This window comes from Lolium perenne, chromosome 2 (genome assembly GCF_019359855.2).
Source record: "Lolium perenne isolate Kyuss_39 chromosome 2, Kyuss_2.0, whole genome shotgun sequence".
Classification (NCBI taxonomy): Eukaryota; Viridiplantae; Streptophyta; class Magnoliopsida; order Poales; family Poaceae; genus Lolium; species Lolium perenne.
In genome coordinates, this window is record NC_067245.2 from 52,020,674 (window position 1) to 52,034,065 (window position 13,392).

Genomic DNA, 13,392 nt, shown 5'->3' on the forward strand with positions numbered 1-13,392 from the left:
TAGACATCGAATTAGAGATATGGTCCTTAGAGTAGGATGCCAGCATAAGAACATGGAGCACGAAAGCTAAATTCATATACATCTCCTTATGTCAGACACGCAGTAAAACATTTAGTATAGTGTACATAGTGGGTAAAGGCAACTGAAACTGATAAAGAAAAACTGAGCTCTGGCCAGATGACATTGTCATGCCGCTGAAGTGTGTACATGGCTTGAGATTTCAGGCTGTTGTACGCGACATGTAAACTCACAAAACACCTTCATTAGCTTTAGTGTATTTACGCTAAATGGTTATGCGCGCTGATAAACCTGCAATTAGTAGCATACGGTGAGTTTTGAACCCATGGATTGTTGCAGAAGTAACCAATACAATACATACTGAGAAATCGACATATGAGTTATAGTACCAATACAATACATACTGAGAAATCGACATATGAGTTATAGTACGACGAAAGGAAGTACAACAACATAGAAGAGAATAGAGAAAACCTGACACATGTTCTATCAACAATGGGAGAGCGGACCATCAAAAAAAAACAATGGGAGAGCGGCGGCATCTGGAGCAAAATCGATGGCTGTCTGTTTCTAAATCCGCACCACATAGCAGAGGACCTAAAGGAAGAGAAAATCTAGTGATCCTGCTAAGAAATGATACCTGGGAAAACAACACAGTCAGCAAGAAGAGCGAGCATGCAAAATCGTCTAAAACAAATTAAGTACATAGAAACAAATTATATACCATGTAAGAAGGAACACTTATAGATGGCCAAGGACCTCCCACTACACTATGTTTCTTGTCTGGGTAGTCGCCTTGCCAGATTCGTCAAGCGTCAGCACCTGGCCTTTCCCTTGATGTTACCCTTGAGATCGTAACATAAAACTGCCCATGCAAAACCACCGGTTTCGGCAAGTAAACCCCAACCTGCTTAAGTGTCTGACCTTGGCTTTTGTTGATAGTCATTGCATAGCACATCCTAACTGGATACTGACGACGCCGCAACGTGAAAGGCCACTTGGTCTGATGTATGCACAAAACTGAAATAGCTCAAGGTGGAATATATTAATATATCCAACATGCCTGATGTAATTGGGTAGGCGGTAGGCTTATTTCCTAGACCCGATGTAGTAGAAAGGATAGCGCTATGTGGTGACAACACTTGTAGTTTTGCAAGTGGGAATTTCAACAAACAAAGATGCTGAGTTGATATGCAACCGCAAAGCTAAGTAATTATAGAGGTATAACTTTGCATACCTAGTTCTTATGGTGATGATAGTACGATAAAAATAAAAAGAATAAGTAGTCAATGCCATTCGAGAGAAAAATAAGGGGCTCTGTATATAATAGACTTAAAGGCTGAGAAATAGAAGCTGTGTTCATAGGGCAGCTCTTCAGCGAAGTAAAGTTAAATATAACAATTATAAACAGCACATAATTGGTTAAGAATGAAATGAAGCAACCGACAAAACACATTACATAAATTTGAGAGGAGATAGCAAATAAAACACCCTTTGAATTGTAGAAATAGCAGCGGTTCAACTACCACAAACTTGTTAAACAAACAAAGTATAATCTAAACTCCAAACATTACAGCCTCCTTCTATTAAAGCATAGTAACCTGAAAGTGTCTCAGTTATACATTAAAATATTGTAGTGCGAAAGTATTAATATTTTGTTCCACATCTAATGTATTGGAAAACCTGTTGCTAAATATGCAATAGTTTGCCACCTTCACTGGAGGCCAATCGATGTTTTAATATCAGAATATCATTTAAAGGTAGAAAGCATGACATATGTTATTTGACAGAATATCACTCAAAGGTTGAAAACATGACATATGTTATTTGACAGTGATAAGAAAAGTATAAGAACATATCAACCTAAATTATGACTTGATCGGCATATTTCAAATGTGTGCAGATTAGCATGGCTATTTGAAACGTGTATGTACCAGTGCAGATTAGCATGGCTTCTACATAGTTCAGCCAAACACATATACTCCAAATGAAGCATATTTGTCCATGTAAACTTTTTCGGTTGTGCAAGAGAATTTGGCCTAGGCCCACATCAAGAGTACATGAGTCAAGAGTCAAGACACGCCATATCAGCATAAAAAGAAGGAACAACATTATCAACATTGGAAGGATGTATGTAGTCCAAGATAAGTATTTACCGATGTAGTTAAGGGAGTTGCTAGATTTGCCACTCTCACACTGAAGTGTTGTCATGGAGACTTGCATTTATACTATGAATGACAACCATGCATGAGGACAATTGAGGCTCAAATAAATGATAAAATAAGTAGGCTACTCGTGAAGCACATCTTCACCAGCGGCCAAACTACATGAAGCAAATGCAGAATTCCAATAAGGTAGAAACATAGGTAATGAGGGCCACGGTAGAACAATTTGCAATACCTATAAAAATTCCCAAATGTGACAATTATTACAACAAAAAATGAAGCCAATCTCTCTCACCGCCAACACTATCTGATATGTAAAGCCAAGTGGATATATACATCTGCAAACCTCGTAGCTGTGTAGTGTCAATTGAAAAAACATCTAACCAGTAAATTAAATTGCAGATTGAAAGGTCACTGTACATCTTAGACCTCTGCGTATTTGTAGAGACGCCTGCAAAAGCAGAGAAATATACGAACTTGATCAGAAGCATGCGCAAGTAGAATCTATATGCGAGTCAACCGATATTTAATAGAAAATATACATGGATAATCAATAATAGAAAGCAGAAACTATGTGCCTTCAACAAAAAATTGATGATTTGGTTTCACAGGGAAGCTCCTCGATACAAAAAAATAATACTCATAGTACTATGTCTATAAAAAATTATATCTGAAGGAAATTACATGTGATTCTTGGAGTGTATGCAAGAACGCCTAACTGCTACAGAATAAAAATTCATTACTGGAACCATCAGCAAGGACTTCCGTAGGCGTGACACATAATTTGATCGGAAAAAACTATAGCCTTCGACCATGCTTGCACGCCCATCCTTTTGGAAATACAGAAGGAGCAGCCAAGGATATTCCTTATTGTATCTGCAGCAATTGGTTGGTCAGATTAATGCAAGAACTTTAAGCGGTCATAATCGCTCCTTCATGCAAACAAAGAAGAAAATGCACGATACTTTATATTTTGGCAAGAAACAAAGAGTATTCATACCATCTTGTGCAGATTCAAAATGCCATAGACTATGTAGAGAAAAATAGAGGGCTCATGCCATGGTAGGTGGTGCACCTGGCCGTAGATGTATCTCGAAGTGAGCATCAGCCGCGTCTGATCCTCCGATAGCGAAGGTGTCTCCGAAGGAAGAGGAGGTGCCTATGTCATCCTCCAGGCCGTTAGTCGCCTTGGGAAGAAGTAGGGCCTGGGTACCTAGGAAGGAGAAGGGGGCGTGGAGCTCTTCCCATGGCTGCGCTGCCTCTGGAGGGAGAGGAGGGCGCCGATGCCCTCCGCACCATTAGCCGCCTTGGATAGGAGATGGGGGCGGTTGAACTCCTCTGTGCCGGCTGCCGACTCGGGAGTGAGAGAAAGGCGCAGCGGTTATACAAAAAAAATACTCATCGTACTATGTCTATAATAAAAATATCTGAAGGAAATTACATGTGATTCTTGGAGTGTATGCAAGAACGCATAACTGCTACAGAATAAAAATTCATTACTGGAACCATCAGCAAGGACTTCCGTAGGCGTGACACATAATTTGATCGAAAAAACTATAGCCTTCGACCATGCTTGCACGCCCATCCTTTTGGAAATACAGAAGGAGCAGCCAAGGATATTCCTTATTGTATCTGCAGCAATTGGTTGGTCAGATTAATGCAAGAACTTTAAGCGGTCATAATCGCTCCTTCATGCAAACAAAGAAGAAAATGCACGAATACTTTATATTTTGGCAAGAAACAAAGAGTATTCATACCATCTTGTGCAGATTCAAAATGCCATAGACTATGTAGAGAAAAATAGAGGGCTCATGCCATGGTAGGTGGTGCACCTGGCCGTAGATGTATCTCGAAGTGAGCATCAGCCGCGTCTGATCCTCCGATAGCGAAGGTGCCTCCGAAGGAAGAGGAGGTGCCTATGTCCTCCTCCAGGCCGTTAGTCGCCTTGGGAAGAAGTAGGGACTGGGTACCTAGGAAGGAGAAGGGGGCGTGGAGCTCTTCCCATGGTTGCGCTGCCTCTGGAGGGAGAGGAGGGCGCCGATGCCCTCCGCACCATTAGCCGCCTTGGATAGGAGATGGGGGCGGTTGAACTCCTCTGTGCCGGCTGCCGACTCGGGAGTGAGAGAAAGGCGCAGCGGTTGATGGCTCCACTGCTTGGGAAGAGAAGAGGAGCCATCAATGGCAGGCTGATGCTGCCTCTGCACGCGCCTGGCCGGCCGAGGAGGGTGAGGAGGCCGCCGAGATCGGTCGTAGAGATTGGAGGAATAAAGTACTCAGTTCGTGGAGTTCCTAGATTGATCGATGGTGGGGCCGCACCGCTTTGACCAACCTCAAGAAATCCTGTATGGATACGAAGGAAAGAAACGTGCCTTAGCCGGTTGCCGGTCATCCAATCCTCTGAAAAAACTGAAAGAAAATAACTACCCAAGGTAAAGGAAATTTGAAGAGCAAGTGTCGCTCAATGGCCAAACGTAATCAGTGTGAAAATTGCACATCTACAGTATCCGATCAACCCAGGAAACGCTAAATGGTATAACTTTTATATAGGTTATAATTCGATAAGGTTATTAGTCGATGTTTAGTGCATGCCTGCAAAATTTATTGCTCTATTTATATGGTCTAAGAAAACATATAAAAATTCTTAACATGAAAGTATTCTTAGTGTCCATGACCTTCTTACTGTTTCATAATCTCTGAACTGGATCCATCAATATGGAGAAGCATATGTATGACAAGTGGATTGTTATGTTCATAGTCTAAGAAAAAAAAATTGTTGGATAAGCTCTAAAATTATAAACATCAACCTGTTAATTTATGTTAATCCATGCATTTAAACTGCATTTGTTCTTTTCATATTGGTTCAAAAAAATAATCCTACGTTCTTCAATCTTAGAGCATCTCCACTCGTTTGGCCTGCGAAATCCGGACGAAACAACCGCCGGATTGGACGAAATAAAGTCGTGGGGAGTACCGTATTTCCAGTCGTCCACCCGGAGTTCAGCGGACATAGTTTAAATTCAAACAAACCGTCGTCCCGCGCTACAAATACGACCAGTTGATCGGCAAAAGGACCAGCAAAAGGATCAGCCACAGATCGGCGATAGGAGGGGAATTACACGGAAACAGGCTCATCGGCAGTCCCGGTTGGCACGGCGGTGTCCGACGGACCAGTTTCCTCACACGCCGTGGTCGAAGCGGCGGCAGTCGACGACGATGCAGCGGCAGTCGATGACGAAGCAGCGGCAGTGGACGGCGTAGATGGTGACGAAGACGAGGTAGGAGCCGGCGGAGACGACGAAGAACTGGCCGGAGTGGGTCGGAGGATGTCGCTGCGGTGGCCCTGGTACCAAATCCTCGTCTCCTCGTCCATCAGATCCGTGTTCCCGCCCATCAGAGTCAGTGTTCCTCTTCTTCGCCGCCGCCGTCGTCTTCAGCAGGGCGATCCGGACGCCTTGGTTGGCGAGCATCTCCCGCCACCTGCCGTCGAACTTGTCGTTCCTCCCGTCGGCGTGCGACCTCAAGTCGGCCCAGCACTTGTCGATCAACGCCTGCATCCTGTCGGCGGGATTGCCCGTCTTTTTAGCTCTTTGAGCTTTTTCTGGCCGAGTTCCGGGCGCCCATCCGCCGAGCCAGCCGCCGGAGCGTCGGGGTTGTACTGCTCGGTCTTGCTCTTCGAGAGGGTCTTGCGGGTTTCCGCCCACTTCTCGCACTTCTCGATGCAGGCGTAGACGTTCAGGAACTTGAACTGCATGCCGGTGTCATCCATGTACATGTCCAAAGCACGACGCAGCTAGGGAAAAAGAGTACGGCGATACGGGTCAGCTGAGGACGATCTACACCGTGCACAGCTAACCTCGGTGATGCAGGGTCGACGGAGCATACCTTTTGCTCCAAGTCGTGGCCGCTCATCGGCCGTTCGTCGATCTCCTCCTGTATGCCGTGCCATTTGCTACACGCCGTCTGTATGATCCCCCAATGGGTGGTCATTGCCTTGTCTCCCCGGTTCATGATCGTCTTGTTGAAGTAGGGATCGACGAGCTTGCGCTCGTCGAACGCCGACTTCACTCGAAGCCAATACGTGTCGGAGGACTGATTCGTCCCGGTTATGCCGTCCATGGACACGGTCATCCAAGCTTCGGCGAGGCACTCCTCTTCCCTCGGCGTCCATTTGATGTGCGGTTCGGCCGGCGGCGCGTCCTTCTTCCTCTTCTTCTTTCCCTTCGGCGGGTTGTCGTCGGCGACCTCGACTTGGGTTGGTTCTTCCTCTTCTTCTTCTTCTTCGACGGCTTGGCTTCCGTCGGCCACATCCTCCACATACTCGTTGCGCGCCGCGACAGCTGCCGTCGCCCTCGCCTCTGATACGTCTCCAACGTATCCATAATTTCTGATGTTACATGCTTGTTTTATGACAATACTTACATGTTTTGCTTGCACTTTATGATGTTTTTATGCGTTTTTTGGAACTAACCTATTAACAAGATGCCACAGTGCCAGTTCCTGTTTTCTGCTGTTTTTGGTTCCAGAAAGGCTGTTCGGGCAATATTCTCGGAATTGGACGAAATCAACGCCAAACATCCTATTTTTCCCGGAAGCATCCAGAACACCGAAGGAGAGTCGGAGGAGAGCCAGGGGGCCACCAGGAGGGTGGGCCGCGCGGGCCACACCCTGGCCGCGCCCCCCTATGGGGAGGCCACCCTATCGACCCTCCTGCGCCACCTCTTCGCCTATATAACCCCTTTCGACCTAAAAACGCAGTACCAATTGACGAAACTCCAGAAAGACTCCAGGGGCGCCGCCGCCATCGCGAAACTCCAATTCGGGGGACAGAAGTCTCTGTTCCGGCACCCTGCCGGGACGGGGAAGTGCCCCCGGAAGCCATCTCCATCGACGCCATCGCCTCCATCATGCTCCGTGAGTAGTTCCCCCATGGACTACGGGTTCTAGCAGTAGCTAGTTGGTATACTCTCCTCCATGTACTTCAATACAATGATCTCATGAGCTGCCTTATGATGACCCACAAGTATAGGGGGTGTATCGTAGTATCTTCGATAAGTAAGAATGTCGATCCCAACGACGAGCAGAAGGTGTTGACAAGCAGTTTCGATGAAGGATTCACTGTAAATGCTCACAGACAAGAATTCAGGGGGTTTTGATGTAACAGGTGAATAAAGTACGAGTAAGTAAAGTGCGAGAGTAACAATTGCAGCGAGTGGCCCAATCCTTTTTAGCACAAAGGACAAGCCGGGTTGTTTACTTATAATGACCAAACGTTCTCGAGGACACACGGGATTTTAGTCTAGTGTTTTCGCTACATACGGCTAAATAATCTTCATTGTTTTGATAAGTGTTGTGTGGGTGAACCTATGCTAATGTACCGCCCTTCCTAGGACTAATACATACTTGTGATTATACCCCTTGCAAGCATCCGCAACTACAAGAAAGTAATTAAGAATAAATCTAACCACAGCCTTAAACTCTGAGACCCTGCTATCCCTCCTGCATCGATATACCAACGGGGGTTTAGGTTTCTGTCACTCCGGCAACCCCGCAACTGGCAAACGAGTACAAGATGCATTCCCCTAGGCCCATAAAGGTGAAGTGTCATGTAGTCGACGTTCACATGACACCACTAGAAGAATAACACCACAACTTAAATATCATAACATTGAATATTACTCAGCCATAGTTCACTACTAACATTTAGACTTCACCCATGTCCTCAAGAACTAAACGAACTACTCACGAGACATCATATGGAACATGATCAGAGGTGATATGATGATGAATAACAATCTAAACATAAACCTTGGTCCAATGGTTTCACTCAATAGCATCAACAACAAGTAGAAATCGATACCGGGAGAGTTTCCCGTATCAAACAATCAAGATCAAACCCAAATTGCTACGGCGGTGACGATGTCCAGCGGTGGAGACGGCGGTGATGATGGTGGAGATGATGATGATGGTGATGGAGATGATGTCCAGCTCGATGACGGTGACGATGGCGTCGATTTCCCCTCCCGGAGGGAATTTCCCGGCGGATCTCGGCCCGCCGGAGAGCTCTTTTCTCTCTGGTGTTCTCGCCCCGCAGAGGCGGTCAGTAACTCTTCGTGAGGTACCCTCTCGTGGCTTAGGTCTTCGGGACGAAGGATTTCGCGAAGAAAAGGAGGCGAAAGGGGCTGGGGGCCCCTCACCACTGTGTGGCGCGGCCAGCCATGGGCCGCGCCGCCCTATGGTCTGGGCCCACCTTGGGTCCAGTGGCTCCCCTTCCGCTTCCTTCGTCATCCGGGAAAATAGGATTTTTGGTATAATTTCCTTCCACCGTTGATCTTCCGAAATATTGCGTTCGACGGTGCTTTTTCCAAGCAGAATCTCGCTCAGGTGCTCGATCCTCCAATGATGATGAAACATGCAAAATAGATGAAATAACATAAGTATTGTGTCCAAACATGAAATATATCAATGAATAACAGCAAATTATGATACAAAATAGTGATGCAAATTGGACGTATCAACTCCCCCCAAGCTTAGACTTCGCTTGTCCCCAAGCGAAACTGAACTCAAGAACAGGACCACATGTTTATGGAGTGAAGAGTCGATAAATAAAATACGGACAAGAAGCATCATATTCATTCACACAAGACATTCTAGTAAACAACTTCCTCATATAACTCAACTTGAAACAAGTATAAGGTAATCACAAATAAAGGTGCATAAGAAATCATAGTTGGTGATGGCAAACTTCGTTCTTGGTCAGAGAACAATTAACAGGTTATACTTATCTATCGAGCAATGCTCTCATGTTAAAGTTTATAAGGCACAACTTGCATACTCAATCATAATAGTCTCCTCATGATCATTGATAACTTGCAAAGCTATATTCATTCAGATAAAACTTGTTTAATAAACAAGGAAGAATAAAAGACATGATGAAGCAGATCACAATATAATGGTTTGATCACAACTACTCAAATGCTTGCTTGAGATGGAGGGAAATAGGTTTACTGACTCAACATAAAGTAAAAGACAGACCCTTCGCAGAGGGAAGCAGTGATTAAATCATGTGCTAGAGCTTTTTCAGTTTTGAAATCATATAAAGATAATAAAAGTAACATTTTGAGAGGTGTTTGTTGTTGTCAACGACTGGTAGCGGGTACTCTAACCCCCTTGCCAGACAAACCTTCAAAGAGCGGCTCCCATTTTATTTTTATTTTGTGTAGCACTCCTTCCAACCTTTCTTTCACAAACCATGGCTAACCGAATCCTCGGGTGCCTGCCAACAATCTCATACCATGAAGGAGTGCCTTTTTATTTTAGTTTTATTATGATGACACTCCTCCCCACCTTTGCTTTCTCAAGCCATGGCTAACCGAATCCTTCGGGTGCCGTCCATCAATCACATACCATGGAGGAGTGTCTTTTTAGTTTAATTAATTTGGGACTGGGAATCCCATTGCCAACTCTTTTTGCAAAATTATTGGATAAGCGGATGAAGCCACTAGTCCATTGGTGAAAGTTGCCCAACAAGATTGAAAGATAAAACACCACATACTTCCTCATGAGCTATAAAACATTGACACAAATAAGAGATAGTATATTTTGAATGAATTGTTTAAAGGTAGCACACGAAGTATTTACTTGGAATGGCAGGAAATACCATGTAGTAGGTAGGTATGGTGGACACAAATGGCATAGGTTTGGGTTAAGGTTTGGATGCACGAGAAGTATTCCCTCTCAGTACAGGTCTTTGGCTAGCAAGGTTAATTAGCAAGCATAAGAGTTGAAGGAAACAAACAAATATACATGTGATAGAAATAATCATGCATCTTCCTTGTAAGCACAAACAATTTTAACTTCGGAATAATAAGCTATGAGCTAACAAGAAAGAAAGACAATGAAACATCTACATGTATTTCTCTTTTCTACTTAAACCTCAAAGTGTTGTTGCTATTGACCAATGCTAAGTTTGCCAAAACCAAATAGATTTATTCAATGCTCCCAAAGTGATACCAATACTAACAACAAGGTAAATCATATAATAGAGATTGCAAACTAAAATAAGATGTGCAATATGTAGATGATAAGACTTCTCATTAATATTCCATAACGATAACTCACACCAAGGGATACATAGACAACTAACTAAAGGAGAGATACTTCCAAACTGCAACCCATCTTATATGATAACTTCCCTACTCATGATATGACACTACTTGACAAAAAAGTAAAAAGGTAGTGATGATGTGATACCGCGGCACTCCCCCAAGCTTGGAATAAACCAAGGGGATGCCAATACCGATGATGAATTACTCCTGCGGCGATGGTGGTGATGAACTCCCGTCATCAAACTTCCAAGGAAGAGGCTCTCCATCAAGAAACGACATCTTGGTCTCGGGGATCCTGAAACTAGCAGCACGGCTTATGTATTTAAACCTGTTTTCATACTCACAGTTCTGATTCTGAACGTCATAGAGTTGTGCTTGGAGCTTGTTGGTGGTGTTGTGAAGTGAGAGGATGTCGCCCCATAGCTTTGCGGTTTCCTTCTCGTGTTCAGCGATGAGTTCGGACACAATCTTGTGGAAGATATCCACCTCACGCTCAGCCATCTTCTTGTATTTGAAAACCTCCTGTTCTAGCTTCTCCATCCTGTCTTCCAAGCTTCCTTCTCCTTTAGGACCCGGAACATCCTTGATCTGCAGTTCTCCCTCGACGAGCATCAACTCCTTTGGGTGCATCCTCAGCTCCTCCATGTACAAGTTGCCAACATCCTTGCGGGAGCTGTCCTTCGGAGTTCCCGACGAAGACATGATGGCCCTAAATCCGAAGCAAATCCTGGCAGAAACAGCTCGAAACAAAACACGTCGAGAAAACGATATACGGACCTCCAGGGGTCCAGGGGATTATATAGCAAAAAATTTCTCGACAAAAGGAAAGTACCAGGTCGAACCAGAGTCGGAAAGGGGCGACGAGGCGGCCAGCTCACATGGCGGCGCGGCCTAGCTGGGGCCCGCGTCGGCCTATGGTGGCACGCCCTCGTGCGTCTTTTCCACTCCGTTTCGATCTCGTAATTTTTCATATTTTCCAAAAACAGCAAAAATATTGTTCGGAAAGTAAATTGCGAACTTTTCATTACCAAGATCTTGTTACCTATTCAAAGTCGAGTTACGCGGATCGTCAATTTGTCCTTTGATGAAAGCCTCCGGTGTTTCCACTCGAATAATATCAACATCAACATTATAAGAATCACCTGAGATATAATGCTTGAGTCTTTGTCCATTCACCACTTGCGTAGCATTGCCTTGGAGAGAGCTAATTTTAATTGCTCCTGAACGATACACCTCCTCGACAACATATGGTCCTTCCCATTTCGAGAGTAATTTCCCTGCAAAGAATCTGAGACGAGACCGATACAATAGGACTTTATCTCCAATATTAAATTCTCTTTTGATAATCCTTCTATCATGCCATTTTTTAACTTTCTCTTTAAAGAGTTTAGCATTTTCATAAGCTTCACTTCTCCATTCATCTAAAGAACTCAATTGCAACAACCTCTTATTACCGACAAGTTTAGGATCTTTATTTAATTCTCTAACAGCCCAATAAGCTTTGTGCTCTAGTTCTAAAGGTAAATGACAAGCTTTCCCATAAACCATTTTATAAGGTGACATTCCCATGGGATTTTTATAAGCAGTTCTATAAGCCCATAGTGCATCCTTTAATTTACTAGCCCAATTCTTTCTAGTTTTATTAATAGTCTTTTGCAAGATAGATTTAATCTCTCTATTTGATAATTCTACTTGCCCACTAGTTTGAGGATGATAAGCGGAAGCAATTCTATGATTAATACCATATCTAGCAAGAGTTTTTCTAAAACCACCATGAATAAAATGAGAACCTCCATCAGTTATAATATATCTAGGAACTCCAAATCTAGGAAAAGTAATATCTAAGAGCATTCTTAAAGAGGTCTCACCATCAGCACTTTTTGTAGGTATGGCTTCCACCCATTTAGTAACATAATCAACAGCAACAAGTATATGAGTGTTACCTTCTGAAGAGGGAAAAGGTCCCATGAAGTCAAATCCCCAACAATCAAACGGTTCAATAACAAGAGTATAATTCATAGGCATTTCATTGCGTCTGGAGATATTACCAACCCTTTGGCATTCATCACAAGATAATATAAACTTCCTTGCATCTTTGAAGAGGGTCGGCCAATAAAAACCTGATTGTAGAACCTTTTGCGCGGTTCTTTCTCCGGCGTGATGTCCTCCATAAGCACTACCATGACATTTACTCAATATCTCTTGTTGTTCATATTCGGGAACACATCTTCGCATAATACCATCCACTCCTTCTTTATATAAATGTGGGTCATCCCAGAAATAATGCCTCAAGTCATAAAAGAATTTCCTCCTTTGCTGAGCTGAAAAGGTTGGAGGCAAGTACTTGGAAACAATAAAGTTAGCATAATCAGCATACCAAGGACTGTCTCGCGAACTCACCTTTATTGCAGCCAATTGTTCATTTGGAAAACTATCATTAACAGGAACAGGATCATAAGCAATATTTTCCAATCTAGACAAATTATCAGCAACAGGATTATCAGCACCTTTCCTATCTACAATATGTAAATCAAATTCTTGCAACAGAAGTACCCATCTAATAAGCCTCGGCTTAGCATCTTTCTTTTGCATAAGGTATCTAATTGCAGCACGATCAGTATGTATAGTAACTTTCGAATCAACAATATAAGATCTAAACTTATCACAAGCAAAAACTACAGCTAACAATTCCTTTTCAGTAGTAGCATAATTTCTTTGAGCAGCATCAAGAGTTTTACTAGCATAATGAATAACATTCAATTTTTTATTTACTCGCTGTCCAAGAACAGCGCCTACAGCAAAATCACTAGCATCACACATAATTTCAAATGGTAAGTTCCAATCAGGAGGTTCAACTATAGGAGTAGTTGTTAAGGCTTTCTTTAGAGTTTCAAAAGCTTCCTTACAATCATCATCAAAAACAAAAGGTACATCTTTTTGAAGAAGATTAGTAAGAGGCTTTGAAATCTTGGAGAAATCTTTAATAAACCTCCTATAAAACCCAGCATGACCAAGAACACTACGAATACCTTTAACATCCCTAGGGTAGGGCATCTTCTCAATTGCTTCAACTTTAGCTCTATCAACTTCAATACCTCTCTCGG

General features: G+C 43.4%; 1 long non-coding RNA gene across 6 annotated transcripts; it reads right to left on the minus strand.

Moving 5' to 3' along the window:
- Nucleotides 1-25: 25 nt before the first annotated feature.
- LOC127332589 (uncharacterized) lies at nucleotides 26-4,485 on the minus strand. 6 transcript variants are annotated; one of them, XR_007870542.1, is made up of 3 exons: nucleotides 743-4,485; nucleotides 493-658; nucleotides 26-309 (listed from the first exon to the last, which is right to left on the minus strand). It is a non-coding gene; the product is annotated as an uncharacterized lncRNA (long non-coding RNA). The 6 variants fall into 6 exon arrangements; XR_007870543.1 differs by lacking the exon at nucleotides 26-309 and having other exon boundaries at nucleotides 399-658; nucleotides 743-3,815; nucleotides 4,016-4,485; XR_007870545.1 differs by lacking the exon at nucleotides 26-309 and having other exon boundaries at nucleotides 399-658; nucleotides 743-3,530; nucleotides 3,625-4,485.
- Between the last annotated feature and the right edge of the window lie 8,907 nt (nucleotides 4,486-13,392).